Raw genomic sequence first — 13,388 nt, forward strand, 5'->3', positions numbered from 1 at the left:
TAATGCAAAAGAGTAAACGTTTAATACAAAAGTGAAAATAAATTTAGCTTTTGCAATTATTAATAAATTAATTGTGCGCACATGTGATAAATGTGATAAATAAAAACTACAGAGTATATGCTAGTTGAGCATTTTAAGTGCTGCTGTGCCATGTTTTCATTTAATTCCAACTGTCTCCAGGCAGGCCGCAAATTCCAGGGGTAAATTTAACGTACTGCGAGCCACAAGATGTGTTCAGTTTCATCTGAAACTTTTGGCGCAACGGTCGATAAATAGCGGAAAATAAAACTTTAAGAAAAATCGAACTAAAATCAGCGCGAAACGCGTGTGCTGGGCCTTTAAAGCACAGCCTAAATATTTAAGCAGCGAACGAACAAACATAAATTGTGACTTGTAAAAACAATAAACAATTTGGTGAAATCAGTGCCATTGACATTCAAATTGCCGTCGCTGAGCGTAGCTAATTTTGCCGAGCCAAAAGTTTTTGTCTGTTGTGATTAACCAAGGGCCCGTTCCCGTTCCCGTTGCCGTGTGCGGGCAGCGGCTGAGGCTTTAAACTGGGCGAATACCGCAAAATGACACGTGTCAGGCGCATTGTGGTAAGTCTTTTTTCCATTCTGTTGCCATCTTTTAATACAACAAACTCTGCTTAAAGTGCTGCCGCAAAAGGCACACAGACACATATAAATGTGACCCAGCTGCATGTAAATACTTAACACACACTCTCACAAGACAAGCAAACTTATGTATAGATTAAAGCTAAACCCCCAAGACCCACAAGTATTAAATATAGAACACACCACATTCAAGTGCCTGCCAGCATGCCGAAACTTAACTAAATTCAATTTACACATTTTAACGCGTTTGCATGCGAGTGTTGAGCAATTTCACTGCTAATTTCACATATATATTTGTTTTATTTTACGTTCGGTATTGAATTTACGCTACTCTTTGAACTTTTTACGTGCTGCACACATTGCGTTTCATGTTTAATACTCTACTGCAGATCCTTGTGGTCGCCATTGCGGCATTTTTGTTTGTTTATTAAGTTGAACACAGCTTGAAGTTGAGAAAAATATATTTGGGTTGAGCGTTTAATTATAAAGTTGTAAAAATATAATACAAGCATTAAAATACTTGCATAATATTTTATTTATGCAGCTTTCAAACTTCCTTATTTAGCTTGCAATACATAAATAATTTTTAAACACACTTTTTATATATAGCACTGATTTTTATAATTAATGTTGTAGCAGAGTATTGAATAGCAATCATAGCTGAGCGCCTTGGTCACCTTTTTCGGTAGTCGAGCGCAATTTATATATTTTTTTTACGATTATTGCCCAAAAAAACAGCAACGTTCAACTGACGTATACGTAATGTTTGGCAATCTGTATACAAGTGTGTGTGTGTGTGCCACAAGTTTACTGCCCCAAATTGTTGAGGTTAAATTTAAACACACACAGTCGGGCGCTTGGCAGACAGACAAACACACACACACAGGCACACACACATTGACAAAAGGAATTGTTCACATACTTTTCAGCCTTTTGCAGAGGTTCTGCTGCCGCCCGCTTGAGTGTGGCATGCAGCTGCTGCCACGTTTTATCAGAATCAGCGCGGAATGTTCTTTGCCAATTTTGCGCAGAGCGCACAAAAAAGTTAACAGTATGAAGAAAAAAAAACGAAAACGCGCATTAATTTCCCACAGTCTTTATCTAAGCCTTGAAACTAGCCAACAGGCAGCAGCTAGCTGACCAGCCAACCAGCATAAAATGAACAAGAAACAAGACACAAAAAAATGCAAATGCAACGCGCTGAACTTGGCTTCATTTCCTTTTTGCTTTTGTTGCTCGCTGTCAGTCCATCAGTTTTGCTTAGTATGTATAGTAGTTTATAAAAAACTGAATATATGAAAACACCTTAGCTAGCTAAAAAGCGTTCAAGCGCGTAAACGAGCGGTGCTTAATATTTATTGAGTATACGCCAGGTGTTGCATAAAATAACTGAGCTATGAAATTATCGCAGCTTAGTTTTAGCTGCTGCTATTAACATGGAAATGAATCTGTTTTTAATTCGAGACGTTGAAATAATTTATTTTGTTTTTATCGAGCATCGAGCTATAAATCACACATTGGGCGCAGCTAGGCGCAGCCTTTGCCTTTGTCAATTGCTTTTGTTTAGTTTCGAGTTGAGCAGGGACTGGTGACAATTTTCCAGCTTGTTCGCTTTTCAAAGTAGGTCGCTATGATTGTTTATTTATTGGTGCTCTGAAGTTTGTGCTTCAGCTTTCAGTTGTGTGTGTGTGTGTGTGGGGGCAAACAATTGGTTGAGTTATTTGTGAGCATAGCTAAGTGGTTCGAATGCTTTAAGCTTTAAGCGTTGCCAAGCTGTCTCGCTTGTATATAAATATGCGTTTTGATGTTAACAGAATTTGCGTACAATTTCTTTTTGCTGTGATTAATGATGCGTAAACTGAGCTTGAGCTTGAGCTTGACTCTTGGCCTTTGCTCTCTGGCTGCGTACATTAAGCTAATTTAAAATAATTTATGTATGCGCATCTAACTGTTGCAGCAGCTGCAACAAATTGTACAAAAGATAGCGAAGCTGGCAGTTAGCTAAGTGCTGTGGGTTACATTACTCATACGCCCCCTCCCCCATATGCGTACAAGCTGTGGCATTAACCTGTTGGCCTGCTGACATTTTGGGGCACACACACACACAAATGTCCTGTCCGCCTTAAGCGCTCTTCGGTTTGCCGTTTGTTTGTTCTAAAGCGCGTCACGTTTGCCACAAAAGCGCAATAAATTTTATACGCTTGTCTCTCGCTGACAAACATTTTTATGCTGCTCTTCAAAATTTTGACAACAGCAATAATGTTGCTGGCTTCGCTTTTTTTATTTTGTTGCATGCTAAAAATGCAGCAACAAACAATGGCAACATTTTGTATACGCGTTGAAATATTGTTGCTGCTCCTGTGGCCTGACACGCCCTACGCTGCCAAAAACACAAAAGCTTATTAGCTTAGTGCGAAATTCTGCCAGCCACGCCCCCCACTCACTCACTCACTCACTCACTTTGGCGGGGCGCACAACTAAAACAAACATTTTATTTAAGCATTTTGATTGATGGCTTAAGCTTGACATTTTTGGTTTTTTTTTGCTTCGCTCCTTGCGTTTGCTTTGCTGGCAGTTTTGTTCCGCTTTAATTAAACTATGTGCGCCCCCAAAAAGTGGGCGTGGGCATGGGCGTGGGTGTGTGTGCTCGCAGCCTTCTGTTCATCAACTTGTGGCAGGCTTAATCAGTGCGCTGCTGCGGCTGCTGATGCCCCAAAGGCTTCAAGAGTCGAAATGAGATGTGTGGCTTTCCTCGTTTTTTTTTTCCGTTTGCTGTCGCTTGATTATTGCTGCCACACACACAAACTATGACTTTGACTGTGGCATGCAATCATTAACAAACGTTGCCTTAGGTGCTGCTTGCTGCTTGCGTAGCCTAAAATATGCTTTGATAAATGAGGTATCGCGTTAAGTGGCAAGTAAAGTTGTCAAAGTCCAAATTCAGGCTTCAGATGGCAGTAATGAGAAAACAATTGCCAAGGCAAACAATTGATATAAATTGCAGGAATGAAGCTTTAAGTGCTTGATTGTTAGATTAAGATTTTCATTTTCATTTTAATTTGGCAGGTTCACTTTAGTTCGCAATCAGTAATGTTAGTAGTGAAGTCACGATCTGTTATACTTACAGACTATGTTACTAAGCTTAACAGTTTATGTTAAAGCTGTACTGTAGACTATGTTATTATGCTTAACAGTTTATGTTTATGTTAGGTCTATACTTGTAGACTATGTTATTATACTTAACAGCTTATGTTAAGCTTAGAATCGATAGGCTTTTATTATCGAGCTCACTGGCCTTTCATACAATTTATTTAGACGTTGCTGCAATTGGCAAATAACAAGTTTGATCTTGGCTTCTGTACTTTTGATAACTATCTTAAGTGTTTCATTTTCATAAAGTTTATTGTTTATTTAAACTCAAATCTCTTATTAAAAGCAATAAAGGTAGCAATTTCACACCTAACTAAGCAAACTTGGTAATATTTTGAAATTGCGTTACTCAAATTACCACAAGCGCATTAAGTATACGCAGCATTAGCTCAAAATAAGTTTAATAGCTGAGATTAGAGCAGCACTTGTGGCCACAAAAGTAAATTGAAACTAAAAAAAAAGTGAAATAAAAAACTAAGAATTTTTTTTTGGTTGTAAACCCAACGCAGTGAATGTTTAATGTACAACAGTACGTATACGTTATGTATAGGGACAAGTGTCCACAGCAGCCACAGACCATTAGCCAGTTGCCGTTATCAGTTGTGTGAGCAACTTTAACGTTGTTGCTGCTGCTGCTGCTGCTGCTGTCGTTATAAAATTGAAGTGGCAAAGCCAGCGGGATATCAACACCACAAACTACAACAACAACAACAATAGCAAATTGCTGAGGGACAGCGACAACAGTGAAAGCTGAGCTTGGTTGCTTGCTCTGGTCGCTCACTGTCAAAACAAAATTGCTTTTGCTTTTTTTGCTTTTTGTGCTGTGCAGACCTCAAACCATGCGATGTGTAAACAGAGCACGCAGCAGGTGGTGGCCAGCAGGCGCCTTGGCACACAAAAAAAAAATTATGCAGAAAAAAAAATGTTAATTTTTTTTGTGATATTTAATATTTGGTCGCACGTGCGCTGTTTGTATTTTAATTAAGCTAAGCACACATACAAACAAATCTAACTGTGGATTTTAGAGCTATGCAAGTTTACAGTTTCCGTTACACTTCATTAAATTTCATGCGAAGTTCAGTGCGCCTTTTGCTTATGCTACAGTTTGTTTTGCTTTCGTCTTTGGTTGCCAATTATGGCAGCAAAAGTTGCTTTATTTTTATTTTTTGCCAAGCGAACACACACATTTGCCAAGCTCTGTAAGTGGCTCTCTTTCGCACACACTCTGTCTCTTTCGCTCTTGCTGCTTTTACGTTTCACACTTTTGTTTGTGCGCCTGGCAGCGTCAACGCCTTGGAAGCTGCTTTATTAAACCTTAGCCAGAACGCAATCTCAAAAATGAGCTCACACCAACACACACACATGACTGCATGCACACACACACACACACACAGACACACATATGTTCTCATATGTACGCTGTACTTGTTTTTAGCTACAAAGGTGTGGCACGTGCAACATTTGTATTTAAATTTGTATGACTTGCCACACACACAGACACACACACACATACTATAAAAGCTAGTTGGCAACACGTTTGTGTAGGCTTATTAAATTAGCTGCAATTTTCTTTGAATTTATTGCATAATTTTCTCAAAATGTTTATGTGTGTAATATTTTTGGGGTAGCAAGCAGTAGAAGAAAATGTTGAAATAAATACAGTGCGCATTGTTTGCTATAAATAAATCTACATATATATTTTGATTAAATTGCGTATGCGTAAGTGCACAAAATAAATTAAAGTTAGGCATATAAATTTAAATAAAATTCTAAGTGCAAATTATTTGCGTATGCGTAATTTTCTAACTAAGTGCATAAAATAAATTAAAGTTAGGCATATAAATTTAAATAAAATTCTAAGTAAGCGCATGAAGAAAATTGCAAATTATTTGCGTATGCGTAATTTTTTATCTAAGCGCACAAAATAAATTCAAGTTAAACATATAAATTTAAATAAAAGTTCTAAGTAAACGCAGCTCATGGATGTTTCATTGAAGAAAATTGCAAATTATTTGCTACAGCTGTTGATTATTGCTCATTAAAAGTTATTATAATTATTGCTTGCGTATACGTAATTTTCTAACCAAGTTCAGCAAATAATAAAAATACAAATTAATTGCAGAAAATGCAAATTAAATAATTACAATAATCTTTATTTAATATTGCTGTCGTTTAGTTCTACCAATTTCAGCTTTGCGCCAACTTTGCCTTTAGACAATTATTCAGTTAGTTACTGCGCAAACTTTTTATAAAGTTCGAGATGCCATTTCAAGCAACATTTAAGCTGCACTTAGCAACCTATACCAATTATTTAGTTATGCCAAAGGTAAACTCAAAGCTCAAACTCGAAACAGAAGCTGAAGCAACTTCAAAAGTTGTTCAACTTGCCCAAGCTCTGGGCTAATGCAGTCAATTTTTTATACAAATCTGACAATTACCTAAGTGCAAGTTACGCTTCGTGTGCTCCAATAATGGGGCCACATATATTTTATGTGTTCCCAATGGATTTGTTAAACGCGTTTGCCCAACGAACGAACGAGTGGGCGCGCGTTGATGCTCAATTTTATAAAAATGTGTTCGCATCAAACTATACGCGTGTATGTTCATAATTCTTACAGTTCGTTACACATATAATATGCAAGCAAATTGCCAAGCTGTGTGTGTGTGTGTGTGAGAGAGTCTTTGAGCCTTTTTTTCTCGCACAGCAACTGAAGCACATACCTTAGACTTAAATGATATGCAAATAAAAACGTAGCGTCCCTAAAAGCACGTGAGAGCTGCCACACACACACACATACATATGTGCGCATGTGTGTGTGCGTTGGCTAGGGAGCTATTTAAATTCAAATTTAAATTGTTTGCTTCATTTAAGCATCGTAAATCGCAACTCAGCATACGAAATGTGATCAACTTCGCTTTTTCATACACATTTTTGCACTTAATTAACATAATTATGAAAAGGCAAGCAAATCCTTTGAAATGAATATGTCAAACTTGCAATGAAACGCAAAAAATTGCTTTCATTTTTAAACATATTTTGGGTGCAACTGTTTGTGGCAGCAAAAATTGCGCAAATATATAAAATTTTAATTGAAATATTTGCTACATTATTTGATTATGAAACTTTTTGCTACACTTGCTGCAAATTAAATGCGCATAGTATCAAAAAAAGATATCTTATATTTTTAAAAATTCTTAGAAAAATAATTGCTAAAAAATATTTTGCTTGCTAATGAAATTCGCTTTTGTTTCTCAGAATGTTTTTATTTTCACAGAAAATTTAATTTTAAATTTTGCTTGTTTATTATTTAAATTTATTGCTTAAAAAAATAAATTTTATTTTCCTAGCAAGCTAAATGTTTGAGTTTAATCTTTGTATTTAAACTTTGCTGTGCACATATGAGTTGAGTGTACGCATTTTTATGTGCGCTACTGTGCAGGAAATTAAAAGCCAAGTGCTATGAATTTCAAGTGAAAAACTTTTGCTTACCTTTTTTTTTTTTGCTCGAGGGGTGGGGAAAGTCAAAGTTTCGCTTTGGTGCTGAGAGAATTTGCATTGCTGTAAAACCTTTTGGCTGGCAGAGATTTGTAGTGAGAGCAGCTATTTATCTTAAGCGCCTCAGAGTATGCAACACAACACTATTGCACACACACACACACACACACACTAATAAACTGCAACTGCTACGTGCAGTTTGGCTTTAGAGCAACTAAACTTGCAGTCGCTGCTCTACTTTTCATTATTTGTGTTTAGCGCACGCAAGTCGCGCATAACACGCTGACAACAATACAAAGTTGCGCACACACACACACACACACATACATTGTCATTTGCGCCTGAGCATATGCTCAAGCTCAAGCGTCACATGTCCAAGCACTAAAAATTCCATTTTAGCTGCAATTTCCACTTGTTAGAAGCGCATACTATTTTCGCTTGCCATAATGGCAGACAACTGTAAACATATACACACATACATTTCTGTGTGTGTGTGTGCGTGTGACATTTGAGCTTAGTCTAAGCTTTGCCGCAGTTTTAAATTACAAAAATCACAAACTTGCATTGAGTGCAAGCTTTTAGCTGCGACTAGATGATAATGGCGTCTGCTCGCTGCGAAACTGAGTGCAGTTATTAAACATAAAGATGTTTATATTTAGCTAAGATAGTAATGAGAGAACTCAAGACAGCAGAGCTGGCTAGCTATAAATGCTTGAAGATTGTAAGAAAACTGACAGCGAAGATTCAAAATAAATTTGTAAGACGTTCTAGATTTTTATTAAATTTATGTAACTAAGAAAATTCACTTAATATTGCTATTAAAATTAAAAATAAGTTTGGCAGTCATTAAAACAAATTTTTTAAGAATTTATTAGCCTATTAGAGAGATTACTTTTTTTTCATAAGTTTTTTTTTAAGATATGTATATTTTATTATTTAACCAGTTTTCTGCTACCTTTTTAGCAGCTTGGCAAGTTATATATTACAAAAAATTCTAATAGTTATAAATTACAAAAATTCTAATACGAGAGATAACTAAATGTTAATATACAAATTAAATACGTTCGGCAGTCATTTAAACAGCTGCAAAAAATGTAATAAAATTTTTTTTAGCTATGTAAAATTATTTAAAAGCTCTTTGCTTTTTTCTTTGTCTTATAAAAGTTACAACATTCAGCCAATTAAAATCTTTTGCATTTAAAAACTGCTACTAATTGTTAGCCTCTACTAAACTTAAAATATTCAGCCTAGAGCTAAGACTTGTGCCACTGCTATTTTAAAAATTAAAAATTTTGTGCTCAATAGAATTTTTAATAATTTATTAGCCTAGAAAAATTATTTTATGTTTATATACAAATTAAGATACGTTCGGCTGTCATTTAAGCAGCTACAAAAAATTTAGGAATAATTTTTTAGATATGTAAAATTATTTAATAGCTCTTTGCCTTTTTTTCACTTATAAGTCTAACAACATCAATATATCTTCCAAAATTCAGCCTTGAGCCTTCAGCCAATTAAAATCTTTTGCATTTATGAACTGCTACTAATTGTTAGCACTGCTACTAAATTTTAAATATGCAGCCTAAAGCTGAAACTTGTGCCACTGCGAGTGCCCGTTGCAACAGCAAATTTTGTGCTTATTGTCACCAAGACAAAGGCAAAGGCAAGCGAAGAAAAAAAAATGCCGTATACGCATTTTATGCATTTTTTAGTAGTCCTTTGAGCCTTACAGCATTTTGTGCTTAGCAACTGACCCGCTTAGCTGTAAAATTCTCTCACTCGACCTCCATGTTTGTTTCACAGGCTTAACGCCCCAAACTTATGCAGCAAGTTTCGTAAATTCTCCATTTTGGTTTTTTCTGCTCTTGCTGTTTGTTTGCTTGTGTCTGTTCATTTCTGCTGTGTTTGTCTTTTGTTATTTGGTTTTGACACTCTTGTGTTTTTTTTTCGAAGCATTTTTTCTGTTTTTGTGTGTTTGTCATGTCTGTTGATTGTAAAAGTTGCTGAAGCGCTTTTTAACAGTTTTCGTGACATTTTTATTGTTAGTGCAGCTGTTGTTGTTGTTGTATCGCATGCAAAGAGCTTCAATGTGTGTGACCTCTGACCTGCTTAAAAGTGCGCGCCATGCTCCGTTTGCTGCCAATTTAACTGTCGCTACACATGAATTTAAATTAAAATTGCAATCGTATCCTATCAATTGCATAATTCATAAGTTCGCCCATGCACAGTTTTCAATACAAAATTAATTGGCCTTCCACTCGATTGATTGACCAGCCACCTAGTCGAGTCTATATAGATAATTTATGGCTCGAAATTGCTTCACTGCACGCTTCGCTTAGTTAACAGCTGCAATTTTCACATACAATTGCTTAGCTTGGCTTTTACTTGTGCTGCCACAAAAGCAAAATGCAATTACAATTACAGTTATTACAAAATATATATACACAAACAATATGTAAGCAATTCTGAATGTAGCTAAGTAGCTGCAACTAAGAATAAACCATCACTTATGCTTAAGTTTAGGTAGAAAACAAATTGCATATGGCAATTAAATTATTATTTATAGTTTAATTATTCAGCAATGAAATTATTATTAAGATGTACTAAGATTTATCTAATACTCGGAAATGTATGAATTGATTTGATCTACTGCTTCTAAATGATTAGTACAGCTATTCATTATTGTAGTCTATTTTATATTATTTTTTTTAATATTAATTTTCGCCGGAATCGTTCAGGGTCTTCTGCACATAACCGGACGTTTAACAAAGAAAGTGAGATATGGTACAAGAAGCCTTAAATATTTACATTTATTTAAAAAAAAAAATGTATAAAACTATGATATTATACGGGTAGAGAGATCAGTGGGTAGTCTAAAGTTGATTCTAGACTTCATCAAAATATGAAATTGATTGTCATTTTAATTATCAAATTATTAATTTCGTTTTCAGTTTTATGTTCTGTACTTCAAATTTGAATGGCTGACTTATTATTGAAAGTCTAGGTTTATTCTAGACTTCATCCAAAATTTAATTAAAAATGAGATTGATTGTCATTTTAAATATCACATAATTAATTTCGCTTTTAGTTTTATGTACTGAGTTTTAAATTTGCATAGCTGAATTATTATTGAAGTGTAAGGTTAATTCTAGACTTCATCCTAAAATTAATCATTTAATTTTACACATAATTATTTTTCGCTTTCACTTTTTATATATTAAATTTGATCATAAAATTTTTAGTATTATTGAAATGACTTTAAGCATTTTGCTTCTCCGACTCTGCGTCTAACTCTAAGCCTAAGTTAGTATGCATCAAAGCTGCTTAGCAGCAAAATTGTAGCTTGAGCTGCTTAAGCTTAGCTTCAAAGATTATATTGAGCTCTTCTCGCTGTGTGACTCAATTTTACAGCCCCAAGTTGCCTTTGCTCTTAGTACCAACAATAGCTCATTAAACTTTTTTCGCAACTTTTAGTTTAATCTTTGCTTTGCTGCATTTGCTTTTTACTTGAGCTTGGACTGTGCGTCCTTGCGCGCGGCAATTGGCAAATGCAATTGAATTCATGCACGTAATGAACTTTGGTTGTATTGCCTTATTGCATTTCACCTTGTGCGGCAAATCCAAGTCCAAGTAGCTACTTGGCCAGCAAAGCAAAAAATGTGTTTCTATTAAATTCCAGCTCGAGTGGCAATTAATTATTTTCAATTGCTGCTGCTACAAATTTGCTGCATAAATCAGCACTTGATATATATTAGATATATGTTTTAACTAATTGTAGTGGCAACGCATTAATTATTTATGCAACACACACAAACGAAATTCATTTGTTTACGTTTTGGCTATAAATTTTTCGCTTTGTTGAGGCATTTTTCAATTATGCTATAAATAATTTTATGCGTTTATTTTTTAACTAATGAGCACAATAAATTAGCAATTTTAATTAACAAAAAAAATACAAATGTGCTTAGTTTAAACTGGGGCATGCTGCACTCACTGTATGTCAAGCTGTCATGCTGTCAATCATTTGGTTTGGCTTTAATATTTACATCAACTTTGGCTAGTGCACATTCCTTTTAGCTCATTTGTATCTCGCTTTGTTTGTTGGCTTAATGTAAAATATTGCGCATACGCGCTGTTGTACATTAAAAGCTTTATGTCTTGTCTAAATTTTCAGTGTGTATTTTTATACACTTTGCTCTGTGGGGCCAAATGACAGCGTAGCTGGATATGCAGTTCATTTTTATGAGCTACTTTCAAATTGGTTTTAAAGCAAACACATTAATTTATATTTAAATTCTCGCATGGAAAACAAAGCCGCAATGCGTAGAGTCCATAAATCTGCCATTAAGCAGTCTTTTAACAGCCCATAGAGGTCAACCGCAGGTCATCAGCACTTCAACTAGACCTCTGTACGTAATCAACAGCTATATATTTTACATCAGGCGGGGCGTATATAAACATTTAAAGTACACTGCGCACAATTTGTATGCACATATAATTATTTGAAATTTAATAAATATTTGCTTATATTTTTTATTTAATCATAATAAAGTTAAAAGGCGTTTTTATAATCTTTAAGTACACTGCGCACATTTTGTATGCACATACAATTTTTTAAAATAATAAAAATATTTGCTTATATTTTTTATTTAATCATAATAAAGTTAAAAGGTATTTTTCTAAGCTGAAATATAATATAAAATTATTTAAAATAATATAAATATTTTTCTTTATAATCATAACAAAGTTAAGTGACGTTTCTTTATTATTTGAGTGCACTGCAAACAATTCTTAGTCACATACATTGCTTTAAAATAATATAAATATTTTTCTTTATATTTTTCACTACGTTTATTTAATCATAACAAAGTCAAATGGCGTTTGACTGCACTGCAAACAATTCTTAGTCACATACATTGCATTAAAATAATATAAATATTATTTTGCACTTTTTTTTTTATTAATTTTTATTTAAACATAACAAAGTTAAAAGCGTATTGTAGCTGCGTGTGCTACCAAAAATAATTTTGTGGCCGCCGCTTTGTTTATGTTTTCTTCTTTTTTTTTTTGTGTCTTGTGGACCGTGTACTTTTTGTTTATTGATCTTCATGAACTTGACGCTAACGGCATCGCTTATTGATTTCCATTTTCAATGTATTTTTAGTTTTAAATGCTCTGGCCACGCCTCCGCCTCCGCCTCCTCCTGTGTCTGTTTATTGTTGTAAAATATTTGCACAATTTTCATGTGGATTTTCACATTACTCAGCGCGCCGCGCCGTGCGCTTGTTTATTTTGATTTGCTGCCTGTAATTTTGCTATTGCTATCTCGCTCTATGCGCTGTACTTGACTTTTACAAGGTGAAGGCAGCTGTAAGCTACTTTATTAGCAAATCTTGCTCTTGCTCGTTGACTGATTTTTTGTATTCAGTCTACCCAAAATAGACAACAGTTTCCAACTAGGCAAACATGTCGAGCTGTTTTGTTTGCCCGGCGGACGGACGGACGGACAGGCGGGCGGGCGGCCATTGAATGGAGAAGACGAGCTGACGACCGAGTGCTCAATGACTTGAGCCATAAAACGGCGTCAGTTATGTTCAAGCAGAGGGGGCAGCCAATGCCAGTTAATAGAGATGCCGACGTGTATGAAAAACAACATTAAAGCGTTGAAAGAAACCGCTAAAAATGTTTATAGCGCTGCATTGTTTGAAGAATTTGGCATTCCAATAATAGAATTTGTTGTTTTTCAATAAAGATGCGCGCCTATGAACTATTAGATAAAATTAGTTTATAAATTCTTTTAAGCTAATTTTGATGCGCTAATGGAAAAATTCGTATAATTGTTTAAAAAAACATTGAAAAATATTGCATATAATTTAACTGTATACAAAATAAACTATTATATCAATTTAGAAGCCTTTGCTAATAGAAAAATTCATAATAAAAATAAGGCAACTTCTTTTAATTTGAATGCTCTTGACTTAAACAGCAAACTGTAGACAAAATTATTTACATATCCGTTGAATTCTTTATAAGGCCTCAATTTAAAAAAGCTATAGAATTTATATCTCAGATATAACCACAACCACAGCGCTTAAAATTATTAGATAATGCTAAATGCTGCTGAC

The 13,388-nt window shown here is 34.8% G+C and overlaps 1 protein-coding gene across 3 annotated transcripts in view; it reads left to right on the forward strand.

Moving 5' to 3' along the window:
• Window positions 1-276: 276 nt before the first annotated feature.
• Window positions 277-13,388, forward strand: part of LOC108608251 (inactive dipeptidyl peptidase 10) — a 33,606-nt gene continuing 20,494 nt past the window's right edge. For all 3 annotated transcript variants that reach the window (XM_017999541.2, XM_017999539.2, XM_017999538.2), the window contains exon 1: window positions 277-599. The gene's annotated coding sequence lies outside the window, so the exon portion shown is untranslated. The remainder of the gene's footprint in view (window positions 600-13,388) is intronic.

Source organism: Drosophila busckii, chromosome 2L (assembly GCF_011750605.1).
Source record: "Drosophila busckii strain San Diego stock center, stock number 13000-0081.31 chromosome 2L, ASM1175060v1, whole genome shotgun sequence".
Taxonomy (NCBI): Eukaryota; Metazoa; Arthropoda; class Insecta; order Diptera; family Drosophilidae; genus Drosophila; species Drosophila busckii.